Here is a 14,529-nt window from a genome sequence, read left to right as displayed (position 1 = left end):
CCTGAAAGTGACAGTCTCAATGGACAGGGGGATTGAATAGTCATGGAGGCCTGACCACACACCGAGCTTCTACAGGTGGCAACTTCAAACTGGGTTTTGGTCTGGGTTTAGTAAGTCCTTGTAGCAATACAAGCTTCCTCGCTTGCATTGCCCATGCTTGTACCTGTTGATAAACAGGGGACTCTAGGTTTCAGTACCATAACACCAAAACCTTTCCTTCACACTGAGTTTATTTGTACAAAAGTAAATTCAAAAGGGGATGCAAGATGAAGCCATTATGCTAGGCTTGGTAATTTATTATGGCCCTGATCCGGACAAAATTTATGCATGTACTTAATTGTATTTACTGTGAATCATTCCATTGACCTCACTGGAACCTCTCACAGTGTGTGAAGTTTGTGGGGTCCAAGTGTCCATTTTGTATGAAGGACTGTATTTCAGTCACAAAATCACTTTGCCACAATTAAAAAGAAAAAAAATCGTTCCTGGTTGCTTTAAAATAAAGTGGCATAGCATTTACAGCCACTTTTAAAAAACATATTAAATCTCTGTATCAGGTCTTGAAATGTTTAGGATTTTAGCAACGAACCTTACATGAACGACTGTGTGTTCTGAGTGTCCTGAGATTACTGTCAACGGTGCTGTCAAGATATGAAATCTCAAGACTGCTACCCAATCAATCACATCCATTTGGAAATGCAGCGTCAGACAGTTTCTTATGATTTTTAGACTACTTTAAACTCCTTCTTCATTATTCTTTCTTGTGCCTGAGTATATTTGGTGGGTTTGACGTGGTGATAAAGTCAGCACTTAGCTCATTTAGTCTATCTTACTTTCCAGATGATGGCGTAGAGGCTAATCTACCATTCACCACTCCAACAACCTCCCCCATTTCCCCAATTACTCAAATGAGCAGCCAAGCTAAGAAGCTCAACCCCCTAGATACCTCCGTTGTTGCTTTTACAATATGGTGGGCAAGACCACATATTCAGGAAGAAGTTCAGCTGGCTCCCATCACTCGTTCTTTAGGAGGATGGAGAAGCAGTGTCTTCCCAAAACTTTTCTATTTCTAAACTTTTCTCTTTTCTATTCTATTCTATGTGGGGAACAGAAAGTTTTTATTTACAATGTATTTCTTGACATAGAAAGTGCTGTTCATATAGCTGTAGAGTTAGGGGATTGGTGGATTCATTTGGCTGCTGGTTAGAAGTAAATGAAGTGTATGGCAGGGAAAAGGGGGCTCCCAATACGGAGTACTCCAGAACAGAAAGCATGAATCGTCCCTGCTTGAGCTAAAGAGGCAAGCTTTCTAGCTGGGGACCACAACAAACTCGCATCCTCTTTGGATTGGACCAGATGGGGACCTGTAATACACACTCACCAGTGGGTTACATATATATTTCCTTTTGTAAAGCGGATCAAATTATCTATTGTTCCTTCTCAAAGGACCACATCCTCTCAATAGCTCAGTAAAGCTTTGTGATTGAGTGGTATCTTCCCTATTCTTTGGTTCCCCAAGTCATGGGAAAGGTGAGCATATCAAAGTCTCTGTACAGAGTTTAATGAGTCCCCGTGGAGCTGTGCATCATGGCAGCAAGAGATACATGGCTTCTGGCCTTCTGTCCCATCATGGAATGATAATGATCCACTGAGCCAGGGTGCACTGCACCCATAAAGAAAGGGGACAATTTGATCCTACACCGAATAGAACCTGATTATTGGTCAAGTCATAAAACCAAGTAAATAGCCCTATGTAAATGCTACAAGAGCAATTAACAACAATACCACACTGGCTTGCTAGAGTTGTGTGGAAGTATGCATGCAAGTTGCTTTCCAAAATTCGTTGCACATGTTACATTAACATGCAAATAAACTGACTTCACATAATACAAAAAATATGAAAATGTCTCTTCATTAAGTTTAGTTTTATGGTTTAATTGATTTGGGAGTGTACATAACTGGTGCCTATTCTGATTATTTTCCTCACAGTGCAAGAAATCCACAACAATCATGCTGATAATAAACCATTTAAGAGACTTCAATTAAATTACTAGTAATTCTAAAGTGCCTCAATATTGCATATGGATTAGTTTAATTTTTATGTAAATTCTACCCCTGCTTTAGCAAAGTCTAATTGTTTAACAGCAAATTAGGCTAAATTATTTTCATTTATTTTTATGTGGAATTCTTATTGCTGCCTATAAGGGCTCCATTCATAATGAGTTTTTCTTTCCTTTGTATTTTTTCCATAGAGAGATTTAGATACAAATGTCTATTCCATAAGCTATGGAACCTGCTGCATTCTGGGTCGGACACATACTTCATTCAGTAGTAAAATATACCAGTTCAGATCAGAGAGATACATACCTGAAATCATTGACAAACTGGAAGGAGTTCAGAGAAGACCAACAAAAATGACCAAGGTGTTAGAAGAACTGATTTCTGAGTAGAGATGGGCTGAGGATTTAGATTTTTTTTTTGTATAGTGCCCTCAGTAGAGTTTTAGTTTTGGGGTGGTTTGAATCTAGGTTCTGTTTGATCCAAATTGGTCCCGTCTCTGCAACAAGAATTGACCAAATGATGATTAGCAAGGATACAGTAAGATCTACAAGGGATTGAAGGGTGGAAACACGATGCATGGAAAGGATTTGTTAAGGAAAGGGGCCAGAACTTGTTGTTTTATGGAATGGGAGAGTACATGGTTTCACTGGTCTTGAGTCTTTGCTGCTTGGTGTAATCATTTAATGCAAAGTGTTAATAGTCTGACTTAATAATGTTTGGGCTTCCTTTACACAAGGCCAAATGATTATACAAGTTGCAAGGCAGTGGAGAATCAGGCCTCCATTTTTCATATCCTCTACCTCAACAATAGATGGAGCAGAAATTAAAAAAATTAAAAGCACATGACAGGGGTGGGAGATAAGCCAAACTATACAAAAAAATGGATTCTTCTGTTAAGTTTGGTTTAGACAGCTGGCAGGCATGCTACTGAAATGATGATCTCTTTGGTTCACACAGATGGCTTGCAACAAATGTATAGGGAAATAGATGTCCTGTAAGTGAGTGTACGGTATAGCATATTTTTCTAACTGCTTGGTTTTGTTTCTTCATGTAGACCAGGGGTTGGCAACGTTTGGCACGTGGCTCGCCAGGGTAAGCACCCTAGCGGGCCGGGCCAGTTTATTTACCTGCTCACGCGGCAGGTTCGGCCGATTGCGGCCCCCACTGGCCGTGGTTCGCCGTCCCGGGCCAATGGGGGCGGCGGGAAGCGGCGCGGGCCGAGGGATGTGCTGGCCCGGCCCGCTAGCCGCATGCCAAACGTTGCCGACCCCTGATGTAGACTTTGCTTGGTTTAACTGATATCTAGCTCAGAGATATAGCTGGATGAAGTTTTTTTTTTAATACTCAAATATTTAATTAAAAGGTGTGATGTTCCTTTAAAATTCCTCAAGTCCAATAGGGAGGGTGCATCTTTATTCTTTAAAAGAACTCAGTGTTACCCATTAGAATTCTTCCTACTGGGCCAGAGGAATAGGGACAGGATTCTCTTCTCCTTGCTTGGAATAAAGAAGCACAGAATATGCAAAATGGATCTCTCAACATGGCCAATGGAAATGTCAATTAGGTGCAGAAAGTCAAAGCTAACGAGACAGAATGGGGTGGGGAAACTCACTTAGTAACAAGATATCAAATGAAAAGTCTCCCAGTAGTGGAGGGGGAAAATGAGCATGTGTATAAAGAGTGAAAGTGAGAGCAGTTTAATAAGAGGCAGCGTAATGGGATCACAAGGGTGCAAAGTTAAAATGTTTCTTAAGAGTCAGACATCAAAATCCATGAATACAAATGATCAGTGTGATTAATAGGACCAAAGCAAGCTGGGTTGAAGTAAACAAGATTTTCCCCAAGCCAGCAAACATTCAGAGCACAAAGCCATGGGGGGGAGGGGAAGGTTGGGAGGGTCTGTCATCTATCTAAAGTACTAATGGGCTCCCCATTACTATAGTATCTAAATATCTCTCAATGTATTTATCTGTGAAGTAGAGAAGTGCGCTTCTTCTGATTTTACAGATGGGGAATGTGATAGAGAGGCTAAATGACTCACCTGAGGTCACAGTGGAATTTTGTAGCAGAGTAGGGAAGTGAACCCAAGGTACATGAGTCCCAGGCTACTACTCTAACCACTGGACCATCCTTCCTCTCAACCTCCTATGATAGCAATCCCTGTCATCTCTTAAGAAGAGCTGTTGCAACACCTCTTTGCCCTTCCCAGCACATTTTCCTGGAAGGTTAGATATTGCAATTCTGCTCTTGGGCAGAGGGAATTGCAGGACCCGTCAGGCTCCCTGAGGGACACAAAGAACCTTTCCCACCCTACATAGCAATAATTCTTTTCACTTCTACAGCATTCTTCATGTGAGCATCTTCAGAAACTCTGGGCCTGATGCTTTTGTCACTTATGCCAGTTTATCCCTAAGCTAACTGCACTGACTTTGGTGGAGTTACCCCCCATTTATACTGGCCCAATAAGCCTTACTGCTCTCCTGCATAGTGAGGTTTATCTGTCTATTTTAAGTGGCAGGTAGGAAAAAAAATCAAACTCTGATTGGCTTGCCTAACGCGTCAGGGCAAGTCAATGTCAGAACTCACTACAAAACCTAGGACTTCAGTCTCCTAGTGCTATCCACTAGACTAAACTTCCTTCTAAAATATAACACTGGCTCAAACTCAAATGAGTGAATGTATTTGAGAGAAAGCGGGAGATGCGAAAGGGGGAATCTCTATGATTTTTTAGGACAATTCAAAGGTCCATATAAAGTTCATTTAAAGAGTACAGTATTGTCTCAAGCCAGATATATTCAGACTTATTACCTTCCAGATTAATTCAAAGTAGTGTAGATAGTTGATGTTACAGTAGAATTTTGCTTTTCTGTCCCATGTTTACTCCCTATTCATAGATGCCAGTTCCCTCTCAGCTTTTCCTTAGCATCAGTCCACTAGCTGTTTTTATTTGATTTCCTAAAGCTGTTATTCAGAACTCCTTTTTCTATTATTTTGTTGACACTTTGAATTTTGTAAGGTTGCTTACTGACAAATTGCTTAGAAACAACACCTAAATGCCACAAAGCGTTGACACTGACAGTTGATCCCATGTTATAACATAGATAACCCGATAAAATCATAGACCGAAATAAGTGTGCTGGTGGCATTGGGGCCACTAGGTTGATGCTCTGGAACGTTAGTAACATGGGTGGGAGGAATATGCCAAAGGAAAAGGAAGTAACTTGCAATATGGAGATGTTTAGCCCTCTTATGACAGATTAAATCTCCACCTGCCAACAAAGCCTTGGGGTCAACTCGAGAGATGACAGATGAATGACTTTGTATCCTAAGAAGTCTGCTGCACAGGCTAAACAACCCTCCTGGCTTCAGCCTCCATAAGTCTCAGCTTTGGAGGCAGGAATCAGGACCAGAAATCAATTCTAAGTCTTCAGCTGGCAGTGTAGGTCACAGCTAATAGGTCACTGGGCCAGGCTATCAGAACATGCTGTGATTGTAACTGGTTCAAGGCACATGCCCCCTGCAGTTTCTAGGAGTTTCAAAATTAGACTGGCAAAAAGTCATCTAGCGTTTCTAGAGCTCAAGGGCATATGCTGTGTTCAGGAACTGCAAGCAGCAATGAGAATGCTACTGGTAAAGCAAGGTGTGGACTTATTGATGAATGGCATGTTGAAGGTGCTATGCTTTCCCATGCACAAAGGGCAAACATTAGGGGGCAAGTATGGTACCTGTCATTTACGTACCTTTGTTTTCTCCATAATCAACCTTTAAATTTCTAAAGTGTCTGCCTGTCTAGAGAGGCAGAGGGAGAACTGATGCATCCCATGCTGAGACACTGTGTTCTCCCAGGGAGACTTTGCGTTTGTTCTTTCCTGTGTAAGAGCCCAGGCATGCCAGAATTCTTATGCCTTTCTGGACCTGTGCAGCAAATTTGAATTACTGTTTTATTTTAAATGAATGAAAATAACAAAACAAATTGCTGCTCTGTTTGACTTCAGTGAGAGGTTTTTGCATAGATTGGAGAGCAGAATTTGGTCTTTAATTTATCCTGAAACAAATCCATAGCCACCCAAGAACTTTGCATTGTATTTATGCTGCACCTTGCCTCCACTATTCATGTCTTCATGCCATCAAGAGAGACTTTAGATACTATTACTTAAAAGCAATTGCCCTCTAACTTGAGCTAAAGGAGAATCTTTAACAGTATAGCTCCAATGAAACACATGTAATCAGTTCTGATTCCATCCAGTGGGCTTACACACATCCCAGGTTATTACAGTATTTAGTTTGAGTGCCCAAGGTGACATACTGGATTGGACGGTGAAATCATCTTACCTTCATTTAAGTCCAAGGAGCTCTGTCAGCTAAGGGAGTGGCCCATTGTATTTTATAAAACTCTTTTATCTTTGGAGATCCAAGTTCCAATCTTATATTTTAAGAGACAATGGGTTATTTAGTCTTTGCTAGTACCTGTTTGTGACCATCTCAATACCACCTCATGCTCTGGAATGATTAGTGGCCTGTCTTTAGGAGATGCCCAGGACTAGAAGGACAAAGGCAAGAATGATTATACCTTACTTAGCCATCCCTCCTCCCCCCATCTAGCCAAAATATGGCTGATAACACTTTCTTCCATTTCTGGCACTCCAAACAATTTCTGCACTGATTCCACACCCCTCCCCGCTCACATTTCTCCTTCTCATCCTCAGTCCTACTCTGCCCATGCCCACATCTCTGCTCTCCTTGTCTTCATCACTCCTCCATGTTCTCTCTACTCACTACTCCCCTCCTACGCTTCACTTTGAGGCTTTTTTCATGCTGTCCCCTTTGCTTGGAACACCCTCCTACTTCCCATCACTTCATCCTCAAATCCCCCTTCTTTTGTGAAGTCTCCTTATACTTGTTGACTCAGCTTGTTGACACAGCTGAGCCTCCTTGTGCATGTCCTGTCGTCATGTTCGTCTCAGTGAGGCTACAAACCTTTTGGTACAGCAACCCTCCTTCGCGTTGCACCTGTTCTGTACAGTGTACAGAGACAGTACTGTATCTTAAATGAGTAGTATTTGTATGTAACTTGTTCTCTTGGCTTCATTGTTTTGTTTTTGTTTTTTCCTTTTTTTTTTGTTTGTTTAATTTATTCTAGTGATAATACAACATCTTAAATGCATTAACTAAAACAACGTCAAGGGATTTTTACTTCGGTAAATGTGCCAACAACAATCATTGCTAATTCTTAAACAATGGCAACAAAATAAGTGCCTGTCTGCTAATGATACCTCATTTGTATTAAAGATGCTTTAGTAGAAGCAAATTTCAACAATTATTTCAAATCGTGCTTATCTGCTATGTCAGATTTTGAAATCAAAGTGCACGCATGGAAAATTACAAGCTATTTTGCTTTACTCAGCAGTGGTACAATAATTTCCAAAGCCCAAGAGCAATGCATTCTTTGGAAGATGATTTCAGAAGATTAGGTACCTGTAGTGGAAATTAATAGTATGAATTATGTTGATCCTGAATTCAAATCCTTTGAATATGACATTGGGCTCCAGTTAAAGATATTAGCCAATCACAAGGGAGGGATTTGAATTTCATGTGTGTTATATTTTCCTGATGTGAGTTCAGTTGACTGTTGGTAAGTTTTGCATTTTGTTTTTAGGGCAAGTCCTGAGGCAGTCATGGTGAAAAGGAACATAGTTATGCATAAGCATGTTTAAAGTGCTGCCAAGTGCAAAGCCGGTTGAAAAATGGAATGTCTATTCCATGGGACACACTGGGGAAAATATTCCATTTTGGAACAAAAAAGTAGAAATTTCAAAATTTCTCACACCAGGGAAAATTTGAACAAATTTTAAAAACAACGAGGAGTCCTTGTGGCACCTTAGAGACTAACACATTTATTTGGGCATAAGCTTTCGTGGGCTATAAGCCACAAGGACTCCTTGTTGTTCTTACTGATACAGATTAACACGGCCATCCCTCTGAAACCTGAACAAATTTTATTTCACATTAATTGAAACATTTTTTTTAAATTAAACTTAGAAACAAAACTGAGCCTGGGAGCCCAACCAGCCAGCTGGGTTTTGGGTGAGCGTGGAGCTTAGAAGCCCTGTGAGCCAGGGAGCTGAGATTCTCAGCACTTCCAGGGTCCCTGCTGCACATTAGGGAGCCTAGATCTTGAGGGTAGGGAGCCTGGAAGCCCTGAAAGCTGTGGGGTCCCCTGACCCTGTGTCAGTCCGTAGAATGAGGCTGCCTCAGAGCTACAAACTCTGGTGGTCCTGGGTTCCCGGCAGTAGGAAACCAGGCAGCTGTCCAGAGGTTGTCAAAAGCTCATCAAACCCAATACCTTTTCTGAAATATTTCAGTTACTGCGTTTAATGAATTCTGACAACATTCGTTCTCTGAACACAACTGTTCAGTGAGCTTTCCTGTGATCCCAAATAGCCTTTATTTTAGTGAACATTAGAGCTGCTGCAATGATGTGTGTGTGTGGGGGGGAGGGGATTGGTTATTTGTACCACTCTGAGCACAATGGGGTCCTGGCATATGACTGGGGTCCTTGGTGCTACCAGAGAACCAATAATAAATTGTATAATTTGAACAGTCACAGCCACACCAGAGCTGACCCTGGTAAACCCAGCCTCGCTCTCCATATCTTCAGTGAGATAGTTATGTATTTATTTGTCTTGGGCTTGGAGAGAGGGAGAAAATAAAAATAAACAAAACCAGCCCTGAAGGAATTGAAGAAAGGAGAGGTGACTGATTTGCTTTAGGATACTGTAATGCCAAGGGCGTATAAAGACCTAGATAGATAAGCAGTCTTGAGCTGCTGCACTGCTGTCCAAAACTCCTGCCCTCTAGCAAGCCGTAGTAAATGGACTTGGCAAAAAGGTGTGCCATGAGGGATGGGACCCGTATGCCACTGCAGTAAAAGACCTTTGGCTGGCCCAGATCAGATAACTCCTGCATGCAGGGCTATAAAATTGCAGTGTAGACATTTGGGCTTGACTCTGAGACCCCATGATGGAGGGAGGGTGGCTCCAGCCCAAACCCAAAAGGAGCCCAAGCTCTGCGAGCCTGAATCAGCTGACCCAGGCCAGTTGCAGATCTTTTATTGCAGTGTAAACGTACCCTTAGGGCTTAACTTGGAAGAGCTCAAGGTTTTCAAAGACTCTAGCTCAACCCCTGGAGTTTCAGCACTGAAGCTCAGACCTCTCTCGACTCCTTGAGCTAAAGAAGCGATTCTGTTCTCTGGTAATCATCGTATCATCCATCTAGACTAGCCACTGGAGAGGGATGTGACATACAGTCTCCCAGTGGGTTATATTTCTCATTGTTTCATTGAGCTCAGCACTGGGGCCTCAGCAGTAGAGCTCAGCTGTATTCCTCCTCCAGGCCAGCTGCTCTACTATCAGAGCTTGGACGTGGGCCAGGCAGCTCTCGATATTTTTTTTTTTAACTTTCGCTTAAGAAGCAAGGTAAATCAGAGTGCAGTTAAAACATCAGAGGCCCAGGCTTTGTCAATACTGTCTTTTGCTTGGAGTAAATGTGTGTGTAAGGGAGGGGGGATTCCCCTTTCTATCTTAGGCGCTTCTATAGTCACAGAATCTGAGCATCTCCCAAACTTGATTATATTTATCATCATACCATTGTTGTGATGAAGGGAAGTACTTCAATCTCCATTTTATAGATGCACAGATAGACTTGCCCAAGATCACACAGAATACTTGTGGCAGAATAGGACCTGGGTCTCCTGAGTCCACAGCTAATACCCTGAACCCCTAGACTATCGGTTTTCGGGAAAGGCCTGATGGCTTTTGGCCAACGTTTGGATTTGTTAGAGGGCCCGTAAATCACTTTTTCACTCTCCAAAGGGCCAAATTGTGGTAAGTGTTTGGAAAGATGCCAAATGCCTCCCCACTAAGGGAATGTAGGTACACACTTCCAAAGAAGTATGGGTGTGTAATCCTGCTCCAGGTGAGACCAGCCTCCTTGTGCGCGAACAGTGCTTGTAACTGGAAGTTTGCAGTAGGGAGCTCAGCACAGAACCCATTCCTGGGTAAGAAATACTGACTGCTTGTGTCCTCCTGAACCATAGGCTAGGTCATCACTTGCATTTTCTATTGCACGGGGCCACAAGGTTCAGACTTGCCTCAAGTTTTTTGGAGAAATCAGAATAGGGTTGGTCAGTTTCCTGCCCCATGCTCTCACTGGCGACTTTGGGATTTTTGGTATGAACATCTCCTGCCAAAAATTGACCCTAAATGCACCCACCCCTTAGGGCTGTTGGTGGGAAGTTATGTATGTGTATCAAGTGAATAGATCCCTCAGGAGCGAGCCCTCTACATATAGAGCCTGACTTATTGATCAGCCTTTCTTTTTACAGCCACAATTTTTCTGGCACAAATAACTGCAGCCAAAATTGCTGTCTGGATTTCTAACTACCTACATCTCAAGGAGCTGAATATCTAAATGGCACAAATTTCTCCTGTGGATAATTGCAGGCACAAAATCACACCTGCAAATTATCTGCACCTGCAAGCTGGAAATGCAGAATGGGAGGCTGGCTTTTACAAAAATTAGCCCACAGTCTGCAAAATCCTTTAGGGAAATCTTTGGGAGGAAAGGCACTGTATCAAAGCAAGGTACTATTACTCGAATGCTAGTTCCTCCCACATGCTGATTTCATGTTTTCCCATTATAATATATTTGTGCAATGATGCCAGAATATGATTCTCCTTAATTTTGTTTGTACTGATGACAAGAAAGGCCCCCATCACTAAATGTCCTCTATAAATGACTTTGTTCTGCAGAGGAGGGAACATGCTGGATTATTTACACTGAAGCACCTAGTTATTCCACTGTTTGTTCCCAATTATTCCTCACATAAAGCCATTCCAATCTGAGCCTGCTCAAACAAAACAAATAAACATCACAATATTGCAATTTGCCCTTGAACAGTTGCTAATGATAAATGCTTCCAGAGAAGAAATGAGTCATTAGTGTTTTGATATTGTCAGCTGATTTCTGCAGAGAAGACTCCTGTATTTTGCATGGCTCATCTCTTGGGAATTTTGAATGGTCATTTTAAATGGTCATTTTAAATATTGCCAATATTGCCCACCCTGGACCAACTGCAAAGCCTTGGGTGAATTGTTCGGGGTGCAAATTTCCACTGGGTTTAGCCCAATACTTTTGCAGTGCTTTATAAAAGTTTCGGATCTGATCAATATTAATTAGATCAACTAATCAGCTCTTAGCGAGCCATTGCTTATAGAGGGGAGGAGACGGGACTTTGCTTATTGGAAAAGTCATAGTATTTACTACCACTAGGATTTCATAAAAATGTATAGAGTTCTACAGAAATAATTCTAAAAGCCTATAGGCTATAACAGGGTTCTGCTTTCTCCAGGGGTTTTATTTATTTTTATTACTTTCCTGTTGAATTCTATAGCAGGGATATAATTTTCTATACAAATCTGCAGGATAGCTCAAAACACCCATAGAGAAGTTCTCATTTCCAGTTCATTTTTGGAGCACTTATCTCTAGGGGTTCCTGCTCCCCAAATCCACACAAGATCTTTGTAGGGAAGACAGTGTAACTCGCAGTCCCCTGAAGAAGTTGCTGGTGGCATCTGGTAGTCCCTGTAGAGCTGGGAATGATTAGAGGTGAATACTTTGATTCATGAACCCCAGGGGAGGAACAGCAACTCATGGTTTCCCATCACAAATACCTTAGGAAGTAATTAATGGGGAGTGGAAGTTGGGATATGGCTGTGCAAAGAGTATAAGGGCAGCTTTGGGAAACTTTCTTGAATATACAGAATCCAAACCTACCATATGTTTAGTTCAGTCCAGGGTTCTTTGCAAACCTGCTGTACAGCTGATTCATTAAGCTTATTGATTAATCCTCAAAACTCATGCCAGGTAGCTACAGGAAATTGGTTGGAAAAGTCAGATTTTTCCCGCAGGAGAATATTGAATGAAAAAGCTTCATTTGAAATGTTTTGGTTTTCCTACCAGAATTTTTGAACAAATTTAAAATAAAAAAGCAGCTTTTAAACCAACAAATACAAAACATATCAACACTGTAGGTCAAAACAAAATGAAAATTTTCACTTCAAAATTTCCTGCAGGAAAACCAAATTTTTCTTCAAACTGACATTTTTTCCACACAAAATGTCAGTGTTGATGGAACCATATTAATCGGTGGAAAAACTTTTTGCATGAAAAATGTTGAACATCTTTAATAAATATTATCCTTATTGTACGAATGGGGAAACTGACAAACAGATGTTACTTGACTTGCCCAAGATCACCCAGCAGAGTCACTTCCCCCAATGTGTTTTCTTTTGGTGGGAGGGAAGAGTAAAGGGGTCGATCTCCTTCCTCTGAAGCACCAAGGATGGCCATGTTTGGCACCAGCATTCTCTCTCTCAGATACTTGGTTGGCTGGTTCTTGCTCATCTGCCCACGGTCTAACTGTTCACCACAGATAGGGTTGGGAAGGAATTTCCCCCCAGGTCAGACTGGCATTGACCTTGCTAATTTTTTGTTCACTTTCCTCTGCAGCATGTAGGTGTGGGTCCCTTGCCAGGATGAGCTGGGTATATCTCGTTTAATCATTTCCCTCCCTTGGAGGGTCCTCAGGCACTGGTGCACCTTGCTGCCCCCTATTGTCTGGCTGTGGCATGTAATAGTCTAGTGTCCTATGGGCTGTAACACTTTGGGGCTGGTCTACACTGGGGGGGGGGGGATCGATCCAAGATACGCAACTTCAGCTTAGCTGAAGTCGAAGTATCTTGGATCGAATTACCTGGGGTCAGACGGTGCGGGATCGACGGCCGTGGCTCCCCCGTCGACTGTGCTACCGCCGCTCGCTCTGGTGGAGTTCCGGAGTCGACGGTGAGCGTGTTCGGGGATCGATATATCGCGTCTTAACGAGATGTGATATATCGATCCCGGATAAATTGATTGCTACCCGCCGATACGTCTTCACTACCCGCCGTACCCTTGGTCTCATTTCAGTTATTGGGTTTAGTGTGGGGGTTGAGGGGGGGTGGCCTGTGATACACAGGAGGTCAGACTAGATAATCTGCTACGACTCTTATTATTTCACTTCTCCATGCCCCAGTTTCCGTGCTGTAAAATGGGGATAAATGATCCGGCCCTCCTTTCAGATCTACTCACACAAAGTGCTACATAAGAGCTAGTGATGAAAAGTGCAATCTATTATTCAAGGCTCCAGAGTCATTGGCAGAGCCAAGATGAGGTTTGAGAAGGTTCTGGTGTCCCAGTCCTGTGCTCTTACATGCTGCCTCTCTAATTTTTAGAAAAAAAAACACCCCGCAACACAGGACTATTGCCATGCTGTGGCTTTAACACAAAAAACAAAAACAAAACAAAAAAGATCTTTGAAGACTTAACCAACAACATGCTAGAGAGAAACTGCCTTATCTGATTATAAAGTTGATTGGATTTTTGTACCTGCTGACATTTGGCGCAAACCCTATCTCTGTAGCATTATATTCCTAGCAGCCCCAGCACACATTTATGCAAAAGTGTTTATTATATCAGTTAAGAAAACAACCTGTGCTATCTTCATTCCCTTGTCTTACATATTGTCTCTTGCTTTAGTTGATGTATTTGGAGCAGTCCCTTATAGCAAAACTAAATGCTTTTATATGGTGCCTCCTCCTCTCACTGGCTAATTTGTGGTGGCACAAGCTGCATTCTAAAACTCAGTTACAGGGTAGATGAATTTGTAGATTCAAAGCTCAATAGGGATGTTTATGATCACCTTGTGTGACTTTGAAAGGTGAAACAAAGGAAGTATTATGGTCCCCATTTACAGCTGAAGGGATGGAGGTATACAGATATTAAAGAGCACATTTTCTAAGGTACTTCAGCACCTAAAGATACAGATAAGGCCTAGTGGGAATTTGAAAAGTGCCTAAGCAGGTTCCATACAAGTCAATGATGACTTAGGCACCTAACTCACTAGGTGCTCTTAAAAATCCCATTCAGTGGCTACCTGAATCTTTAGGCACCTAAATACCTTTTGAAAATCTGACCCTAAGTGACTTGCCCAAGATAGCATAGGAAATCTCTGAAACTGCTGGGTCTCTTGGGTTCTATTCCCATGCCCTAACCATAAGACCATTCTACCTCTCAGAAAACGAGAAGCAACCCCCAAAACTGAAACCAAATGTTTTCTGAGGCTAAAATAATTCGGCTGTTTTCCCCTTTCTTTCTTTGCGCCACCAGCAAATGTGCCAAAATATCAGGACTAAGGGTGTTTCTGTGGCAACAGTGGGAATCTCATATGAGAACTTTTTAAAATTTTTCTTTTAACACAAGGAGCCAACACCTGAGGTCCTTAGTCCTGCCTGGGTCATGCCCTCATCGAAGTACTCATGGGTGGGGCCTGGGAAAATTAAAAATCGCAACAAAAGGAAAAATATGAAACTT

The sequence above is a fragment of the Malaclemys terrapin genome, chromosome 8 (genome assembly GCF_027887155.1).
Source record: "Malaclemys terrapin pileata isolate rMalTer1 chromosome 8, rMalTer1.hap1, whole genome shotgun sequence".
NCBI lineage: Eukaryota > Metazoa > Chordata > Testudines > Emydidae > Malaclemys > Malaclemys terrapin.
Note: the sequence above shows the minus strand (reverse complement) of the source record.